The sequence below is a fragment of the Mustela nigripes genome, chromosome 11 (genome assembly GCF_022355385.1).
Source record: "Mustela nigripes isolate SB6536 chromosome 11, MUSNIG.SB6536, whole genome shotgun sequence".
Lineage (NCBI taxonomy): Eukaryota > Metazoa > Chordata > Mammalia > Carnivora > Mustelidae > Mustela > Mustela nigripes.
This window is the reverse complement of record NC_081567.1, coordinates 29,824,102-29,834,399: the sequence shown is the minus strand read 5'-3', so window position 1 is coordinate 29,834,399 and position 10,298 is coordinate 29,824,102.

The window sequence follows — 10,298 nt, the reverse complement described above, 5'->3', positions numbered from 1 at the left end:
AGACAGTCCTTTATTTTGGGGACTGCCCTGTGCACAGTAGGATGTTAGCAGCACCCCTAGTCAGACCCCGCTGATGCCGGTAGCACCCCTCCCCCAGCATGACAACCAGAAGTACCTTTACGATTTGTTAAATGCCCCCTGGCAGGGGTGAGGAGGGCGCACAGGTTTCCTGCATGAGTGCTGGGACCTAAGCCTCAGAGGACATCTGCTCACACAAACAGTGCACGGGAACGCATGTGGCGGATGGGGAACTTGCACTCAGGCTTTGTAGCAGAAATGTTTTAGTTTCACTATTGCTTGACATTCATAGTTTTATTTTTAAATCTACCTGTTTCAAAATGTAGGGGATAGGGATGAGCTCTGGAATGCCCCAAACGTAGGTAACTGGTGATCACTTTTTTTTCATCTTTTAAATACTGTCAGTTCTAAATATTTTGATCTTCTGCCCAAGTTGTTACTTTACTGAAGTCTTTATATGTGAAATGATCTATCTGGGGTTGGCTTTAAAATATTTCAGCAAGGGGGCGCCTGGGTGGCTCAGTCAGTTAAGCATCTGCCTTCCGCCCAGGTCATGATCCCAAGGTTCTGGGATGGAGTCAGGCTCCCTACTCAGCAGGCTCCCCACTGAGCCTGCTTCCCCGTCTCCCTCTGCCAGCAGCTCTGCCTGCTTGTGCTTTCTCTCTGTCAGATAAATAAATAAAACCTAACTTCCTTTAAAAAAAAAAAAATTCCAGCAGGGCACCTGGATAGCCTAATCAGGTGAGCATCTGACTCTCCCATCTCAGCTCAGGTCCCTTTTTTTTTTTTTTTAAAGATTTTATTTATTTATTTGACAGCAAGAGACACAGCGAGAGAGGGAACACAAGCAGGGTGATTGGGAGAGGAAGAAGCAGTTTTCCCGCTGAGCAGGAAGCCCGATGTGGGGCTCGATCCCAGGACCCTGGGATCACGACCTGAGTTGAAGGCAGACCCTTAATGACTTAGCCACCCAGGTGCCCCTCAGCTCAGGTCCTGATCAAGTTAAAGCCCCATGCTGGGTGTGGAGCCTACCTTAAAAAACATCAAATCAAATCAGTAGGTTAAAGCCTCTGCCTTCGGCTCAGGTAATGATCCCAGAGTCCTGGGATAGAGCCCAGTGTCAGGCTCTCTGCTCAGCAGGAAGCCTGCTTCCCACCCCACCCCCGCCCACCTGCCTCTCTGCCTACTTGTAATCTCTGTCCAATAAATAAATAAAATCTTTTTAAAAAATCAAATCAGACCAAATATTCCAGCAACCAAAAAAAAAAAAAAAAAAAAAAAGTGGGGTGGGGCCGAAATAGCAGAATGCAGCCAATGGGTGATAAACACAGGGATTCTTTCTACTTCGTCAGTATTTGACATATTTCCAAAATAAAACGTTTCCAAAGCCCATGACATGGAAAGCAAATGGCATTACTTCTGGAGTTTGTTTTTCAGGTAATCTAGCTTAAAGGGGGATGAGTGGGTGGAAATGAAATAAGACTGCCAAAAATATGGCATCGCCTGTCCCAACTGGCGATGGGAAGTGTGTGGTGGGGGCGCTTCTCCACTCCCACCTGTACATATCTGACCATTTACTGAACAAAAAAAGTTTAAATTTCTACTTACATGTACAAAGTTATTTAAGGAGGCACTGTTTGTAAAAGAAAAAGTTAAAAAATGTACTTGATACCTATCAAGATGTAAGTGGATTGAGCCAGAAAAAAACTGCCCTGGAAGCAAAAGACAGGTAAGATCCAAGTGTCCACAATACAATCCAGTTGTGATTTTTTTTTTTTTAAAAAAAGGGTGGGGGAGACTATATAGTCACATTTGCTCGTATATCCACAAAACAGCTCCAGACGATGGGGCGCCTGGGTGGCTCAGAGGGTTAAGCCTCTGCCGTCGGCTTGGGTCATGATCTCAGGCTCTTGGGATCAAGCCCCATGTCAGGCTCTCTGCTCGGCAAGGAGCCTGCTTCCCTTCCTCTCTCTCTGCCTGCCGCTCTGCCTACTTGTGATCTCTGTCTGTCAAATAAATAAATAAAATCTTAAAAAAAAAAACAACAACAAAAAAAAAAACAGCTCCAGACGGAACCACCGCAGTGGCAGAAAACTGGGGACAGGCCCTTGTCATCGCGTACCTTTAAAACTCTCTTCCTGGGGCACCTGGGTGGCTCAGTGGGTTAAAGCCTCTGCCTTCGGCTCAGGTCATGATCCCAGGGTCCTGGGATCGAGCCCTCCTTCAGGCTCTCTGCTCGGTAGGGAGCCTGCTTCCTCCTCTCTCTCTCTCTCTGCCTGCCTCTCTGCCTGCTTGTGATCTCTGTCTGTCAAATAAATAAATAAAATATTAAAAAAAAAAAAAAAACTCTCTTCCTGAACCCTCTAAGTGAATTACAGCTGAGAAAAAATTTTGGTATATTTTAAAAACCTTTGTAGCCTCTGAACCGTTCCTTGAAAAGATGACATAAGGGACCACCAAGCCTTTTTTCTCTTTTATTTAAAATGAGACCAATTTTGGGAAGACTTGGTGGCTCATTCAGTTAAGCGTCTGCCTTCTGCTCAGGTGACAACCTCAGGGTCCTAGAATGGAGCCCCCCAGAGAGCTCCATGCTCAGCAAGGGGTGTGCTTGTCCCTCTCCCTCTGCCTCTGTGTTCTCTTTCTCTATCAAATAAATAAAATCTTCAAAAAATAAAAATAAAATAATAAAGTGGGACCCATTTAGGGCAAGATCTTACCGCTCAAAGGCACCCAGAATAACACTTGGCGGGGGGCGGGTGGGGGGAGGTGGTCACAGCAGTCAGGCCTGAAAGTCAGTAACAAAAGAAGAGCCTACCCAAAGCAAGAACCCTTCCCTATCTTCAAGGAACAGGACCCCTTCTTCCCCACCTACAGGGAAGGTGGGGAATTAGCCTGAGGTCCCTGTTGGCCTAGAAGGGACTCTGGGATCAGGATAATCCGCTGAGTTAATAGTCTTAGAACTATTTCCCCAGAAAAGTGCCAGAAAACCTTGAACCTCGACCTTTTAAGGACAAAGGGCAGGTGGCAAAGAGCTGACAACTCAAGCAGGCGATTAGGAAAAAATAAGACGGCAGGCTCTTTTAATAGCGTGAAACACATGCCTCCTTTAGATGGTTAAAGATTTGGGAACATAGTTACCAGGTGACAGTCAAAGACAGTAGGATAGGGGATCTCGTGTTCCTCTAGTTCTCTCCCCCGAAACTGCACTACGACAAACTGTTCACAGAGCTGGGTTACAAATCTTTCTCAATGAACACCACATACCTATGTTCCGCAGGGAATGTTTTGCCATTTAACCCATCTGCCCGTCTTTGTCCACCCGCCCGTCCCTCTGTCCATCCATCCATCCACCTTACTATTTTGATATACTGCAAAGTGGCAGACGTCAATTATAGTTCACCAGTACGCATGTCAGCACGCACAATATTACCCTAGATTTCAATGTTTGTTTACAGTGTTCTTAAGGTAAAATGCAGAAACTTTTTTTCCTTGTAAAACACACAAATTTCAAGGCACGTTCTGAACAAAGGGTACACTCATGTCGTCCGGCCCCAGCTGCCCCCCCACCTTGATAGAACACCCCTCCAGTCACTCTAGGAAGTTCTCTCAGACCCCCTCCCCAGCCAATCCCTGCCACGCCCCTACCCCTGGCAATCGCTGTCCTGATTTTCTTCCATTCCAGCTGAGTTTCACCTGAGAAATACACCCACGCCTTTCCCGTTTTTGAAAGAAAGAAAAGATAGGGTGCCTGGGTGGCTCAGTGAGTTACACGGCTGCCTTTGGCTCAGATCATGATCTCAGGGTCCTGGGATTGAGTCCCGCATCTCCCCCAGCCTACTGCTCCCCCTGCTTGTGCATGCACTCTCTGTAACAAATAAATAAACAAACAAATCTGAAAAAAAATTTAATAAAAAAAGATAAATGTTTTATACATCATCTTATTTTGGGATCCCGTTAAAATCTGGCCTTGATTTTATTTTTTTTATTTTTTAGATTTTATTTATTTATTTGACAGACAGCACAAGTAGGCAGAGAGGCAGGCAGAGAGAGAGAGAGAGAGGAGGAAGCAGGCTCCCTGCCGAGCAGAGAGCCCAATGAGGGGCTGGATCCCAGGACCCTGGGATCATGACCTGAGCCGAAGGCAAAGGCTTTAACCCACTGAGCCACCCAGGTGCCCCTGGGTGAGGAAGGATCCGATCAAGTTAATCCAACAGCTACTTTTCTTATTCAAACTCCGCAGAGCAGGACAGGCATCCACTCCCACCTTGAGACTGGGGCTTCATCTCCATCGGGCTTTGCTGGAGCCCCTCCTCTTCCCCAGCCGCACCCCCCTCCACCTCCTGCACCACCCAGGGCTCAAGACCCTCCTCCACCCTGCCCCTGCCCCACCCCCGCCCCCTCTGGCAGTTCTATTAGAGGTCTCCTAGACATCACGGACTGTTTAAGAAGTAAGATTTTAATACTAGGATGGTGAAAAGGAATGTCTCCTCGCCTGTCACTAGGCCACCCATGCGCCCTTCCTCAAGGCAACCACCCACTGTTACGGTCTCTTCCGCAAGAGAGCATCTTGACTGCGGCAGTGGCTCCGTGAATCCACGCAGGGGATAAAATTGCATAGACAGACACACACCCAAGTGCACAGACAACCTGGTCAGAGCAAGAGCCTGTACTCTGGTTAACAGTATTCTCTAATCTCAGTTTCCTGGCTTTGATCCGCCACTACAGTGACATGAGATGGCACCGCTGGGGGAAATGGATGAAGGGTTCGCGGGCCTCTAGACACCACTTTCGCAATTTCCTGTGAGCTTGTAATTATTTCAAACTAAAGAGTTCGACCCACCCTGTGCGTCTGTCATTTTCTATACCATCTGGGGCTCCCAATGTGTTCTGCACTTGCTTCTGTCTCTCTGCACCTAACCTCAAAGGTCACTCCCTACCAGGGGACGAGAGAAGCTGCTTTAACTGCCGGGATCTGGTCTTACCATCACTTCTGATGATGTGCATTTGGGTCGTTTCCAGTCTCTACAGTACACCAGGACCCGGGACTTTTCATGTGTGTGTCCGTGTGTGTGTGTGTGTGTGTGTGTGTGTGTGTGTAGATACGCATACATCTGTATCTTCAAAGAAATGCCACGGGCTAAAGGAAGGATGCGTTTGTTTATTTCACCAGCCACTGCCAAGGTAGAACATGAACCTGCCCCACATCGCACGGGAGCCCCGATTTTACCACTTCATGGACCACTCCTGCCAACCAGGGAGGTTAAGAAACATGTGACAGTGGGGTGACAATGTGACGAGCTTTTTGTCTCAGCCCTTCTGTCACTAGGGAGGCTGCTCTAAGAGTCATGTCATTCGCACTTCCTTCTCCGTGAACTGTCTGCTTGGATCTTTTGCCCATTTCTCCTTCCATTCTTGAGCTTTTCTCATTCAGGAAAGCTCTTGACAGAGTGAGGAAAGCAGACTTTTGTGGTGGTGGTGTTGTTCTTCCCCATTCGATGTCATTCCTTCCTGGTTTCCTATGGTTTCTGACAGAAGCTTTTACCTCTAAGTGGCTGAATGTATCAATATTTTCTTTCAGGGCACCTGCATTCAGACACACTCGCATACACCTTCGCCAGTCTGAAATTAGAACTGCATGTTTTCTCTGAATACTCTTATTGTTTCACCAAAAAAAAATTTTTTTTAACGTGACCCACCAGTGGACTGTAAGAAGTGATGCAGGGATATGTCTAATTCCCTTCCAAAGAGCTACCTGGTCTCCAAGCAGCATTTATAAAACCACCATCTACGTCTATGCCGATATGCATAAGGCTGTGACATATATGAATTTCTGAGCCGTCTCGGATTTTTACTCAGCACTTCTGACTTGAACAGTCCCAATTCGAGGCCCTCCCGCCAATCCAAACCCTTTGCTCAATCTTAACTTTTCAGTAATGAAACCCACCTTCTCGCCCCTTGCTCCAGTCAGACCCCTGGCACCATCCTGGTTTCTCTCCCATCTCACTTCCATCAGCCCCTTGACAAAGCCCACAAGTGACACTGCAGAGTATGTGCAGGGCCCCCCAAATCTGGCCACGGCGCAGGCTTCCTCCGCCACCCCGGGCCGGATCACAGATTCACAGGTCGCACCACTCACTCACGTGGGTGTCGCAATACCCTCCTTTCCGAGCTCCCAGTCTTCTCCACTGCCCCTCCCCCCACCACTTCCCACACTAAACTAAAAGGAATGTTCTTTTAAACACACAAATCAGATGTTACAGCCCTGCTTTAACTCCTTCAGGGGCTTCCCTGGGCACTTAGATAAAAAAAATCCAGAGTCCACACAAATCAGATGTTACAGCCCTGCTTTAACTCCTTCAGGGGCTTCCCTGGGCACTTAGATAAAAAAATCCAGAGTCCTTACGGGGACCTGTCCTAGCCCAGAGGAGCCTCCCAACCTCTGCTCTCCCACCTTCGTGCACTCGCGCATTCAGCTCCCATCACACTGGGCTTCTGCAGGTTGGCAGATGAGTCAAGGGCTCTGGGCATTGTGCTTGCTCATCCCTCCACCCAAAGCACACTTCCCAGAACCTCACAGAGCTGGTTCCTTTTCCCCTGGAGTCCTGGCTTAAATATCACCTTTAAGGGCCTTCCCTTATCCCCTCCACTGTTGCCTTATCCCATGTTCACTGTGCTGTTTGCTTCCAGAGGTCCCTTGTGTTTCTTAGTCCTGATTATCTACCAACATCTGGATCCAGGTCAATATATATTTGAATGGAAGAACGAATGACGGGGCCAAGCATAAAGGGAATGCTTCTTGGGTGGCTCAGTGGGTTAAGCCTCTGCCTTCAGCTCAGGTCATGACCCCAGGAGGTCCTGGGACCAAGCCCCACATCAGGCTCTCTCCTCAGCAGGGAGCCTGCTTCCCCCCCCCCCCCCCCCCCCCCCCGTGCCTCTCTGCCTACTTGTGATTTCTGTCAAATAATAAAATCTTTAAAAAAAAAAAAAAAGGAGAATGCTTCTTACAAAAGGCCCGAGAGTTAACACCCAACATGAAAGGGCAGGCGTGACAACGGAGGGTTCCAGGGAGGAAATCACCAGGCAGACAGAGCTGGCTATGATGGGACTCTGCCTCCTACCTGCTAGGGGAACAAGGTGGGGAGGAAATCAACACAACAGGGATCAACCAGAGACACCGACAGAGAGAAAGACCACAAGCGACCCATGAAGGAGCACAGTGATGGGTTTCCTTCACCGCCAACAGCCGAGAAGCACAGCAGACAGACACACTTCTCCCTAAATAAAAGGGAACCAGAATGGGATAGTGCACTTTAAAGCAAGAAACTCAACTAGATATAAATCTCATTGGATTATCTGAAATTTTACCAGCTGGAATATCCTCATCATCTCATCTTTCTTCCATCAGCTGATTTTAAACCTGTCACTCATTCCGAAGTTTTAGGTAAGGCAGAAAGGTGCCCTGGGTCTTCATTACAGTTCCTTATTTACTCAGTGCCTATACAGTGAAACTGATCATACTCAAGTCTGGTACAAAACACAACGCTAGAAGCTGGACACTGTACTCATATACGTGGCATTTTAGCTTCACTAGACAACTTTAGAAACTAGCTCCCATTAAGAAAAGACACCCCGGTAACTGAATACGTGATTGCAACATAGTGTAGAGACGGAACAATAGCTAACACTTGGCGCCCTTACTGGATGCCAAGCATTGTTCTATGTGCTGTGCATGTATTAAATCATTTAATCCTCATAATACTCAAGAGATAGGTACCATGAGGAAATTTTGCATAGTGAAGTGACACAAGCAGTCCAGGATCACAGCTAGGGAAGTGGCAGAGCTGGATTTCAGAGCCAGACAGGCTGGCTCCAAGCCCGAATTCTTATCCACCAGGCTATTCTGCACTGTAAGTGGCAGTGATGCCAGGAGGAGGGCGAGTAGTCTAAGTCAGCCCCGGGCTGGGCTCTGAAAGACAAATACAGCTCTGGCAGACAGGTGGGCATTTTAAGGACACTCCAGGGGAACAGAATAAACACACCTCTGCATACTCACACACACACAATGACACGCTCAAGGAACACCATTTAAGAAACTTAGAGCAAAGGGTTTCCATGGGGATGCAACATACTCAAGGAGGTAGGATAACAGTCCAGGGAAAATCTGCATGTGGAAATATGCTTCACCCATAACATAATGTGTTTAAACACAGTAACTGAATACTATACAGTCGTACAAGACATACACAGCAAAAGAGAAAGTGAGCAGCGTTTATGCACAGTGTTTGTGTTTTCTCCTAAAAAAATATTCCTAGGGGTGCCTGGGTGGCTCAGTGGGTTAAGCCTCTGCCTTCAGCTCAGGTCATGATCTCAGGGTCCTGGGATCGAGCCCCACATTGGTCTCTCTGCTTGGTGGGGAGCCTGCTTCCCCCTCTCTCTCTGCCTGCCTCTCTGCCTACTTGTGATCTCTCTCTGTCAAATAAGTAAATAAATAAAATATTTAAAAAAAAAAGATATTCCTAAATTTCAAGTGAAAAATTATAGTTACCAGTCCAGATTAAATTGTATCCTCAGACTCAAGCCTTTCCACAGAAGAGCATAAACAAACAAAACAAAAAGTAAAGTAACTTTACCCTCAACCCTGTCTTGCAACAGTTAGCTCACTCTGTAACACTTACACAAGTGTTGGGCTCCATTGTAACTTTCAGAGACTTAACTCAGGCAGTGAAACATCCCACATGTTCCAACACTTTCTTGAAACAATGACTCTTCTACTGGACACTTTGTTATGAGACAGCGGTGAGCCCCCAAGCAAAAGTCACAGTAACTCAGAGGAACCCCTGGACTCTCCAGCTCATTCTGGTGGCAGAGGGCCTGGAAATTAACATGCTCTTTAGGGAATCCACCCATGAATACTGGAAATACTCATCCTCCATAACTCACCATCTCATTCTGATTCTAACCCAACCTGTTTCCAGACTCCAATACATAGCAGAGAAAGAAACTCAACAAAGAAAAATTTTGAAACGTGTATTATTCTGCAAATTAGGACAAGAGCCTCATTTGCAATCAGCTCAACACTTCAGTTCAGCTTAGAGTGAGAAGGACCAGACAGGGGCTCCTAGAGAGCCTAGGGGACAGGAGGCCACATGCCATCAGGGAAGCAGGAAAAGATAAGCAGATGGCACAGCCTCCCAGCCGCCCTGCCCCCACTCAGATGCTCTTTTACAGCACTGGCCAATAGCAGTATAAGGCGAACCACATATGTAATTTCAAATTTCCAAGTTGCCACGTTCAACAAAAGTAAAAAGATACCCGTGTAAATAACGTCAACGATTTATTTTGGCTGACCCGATTAGGTGCAAAGTATTATCATCTTAACATCTTGAACTTAAAATTATGAGATCTTTTACTGTTTGGTTGGTTGGTTGGTTTTTCTTTTTCCATACCTAGTGTTTAAAATCAAATATGTCTTTTTCTGCCGGGGCACATCACCGTTGGGTCCAGCCACGTAACTAAGCGCTCGGCACGCCCGTGTGGCCGGCGGGCGGCCACCTTCCCGGGCAGCTCGGGTCTCATGTAAGCAGATGCCCGCTGTCCCCGCACCTAGCACAGGTGCCTTCTTTGATCTCAAGCACTTGGGTGGAGGGGGGCGGACGGGAGAAATACCCGAGCGCTGATGAATTCCCCAGCCCGGGCGCAGGCGCAAACTCTCGGGCCCCGCCGGCGCTTCCCGGCTTGACCACACCCCTGCGATGACCGTCCCCAGCCGTGCCTTCGCGCTAATGAGAACTGACAGGTCTCCATTCCTCACCGGTGGGGAAAGAAACCCAAAACCCCGGCAGTCCCCGCATCCCCAAGAAAGACAGGAAAGCCTCCGCCGCGCGTCCTAGCTGGGCGCCCGGCGCAAAAGCAACCGGGAGGGGGGTGGTGGGGAGGGCTGGTTCCCCCCGAAATAAACGAGCCACGCACTCGGCGCGCGTCCCTCCCGCCCCCAGACCCAAGACACTGGATGAGGGGACCCGCGGTGACCGAACAGACACAAACGACGGAAAAAATAAACTGGTGGAGGGTTGGGGGGAAGGGGGGGTTAGGTAAGCAGAGAGGAGGTGCGGGGCCAGCGGGAGCGCGTGCAGGCGTGGATGGCGGGGAGCCGCGGCCCTGGGCGCCCCGCTTCCCGCAGCCTCGCCCCGGGGGGACGTCCCGCCGCCGGAGGGCAGGGGAGGGGGAGGGGAGGGGGAGGGGAGAAGAAGGGAGGGGAAGAAGGGGTGAGGAGGGGAGCC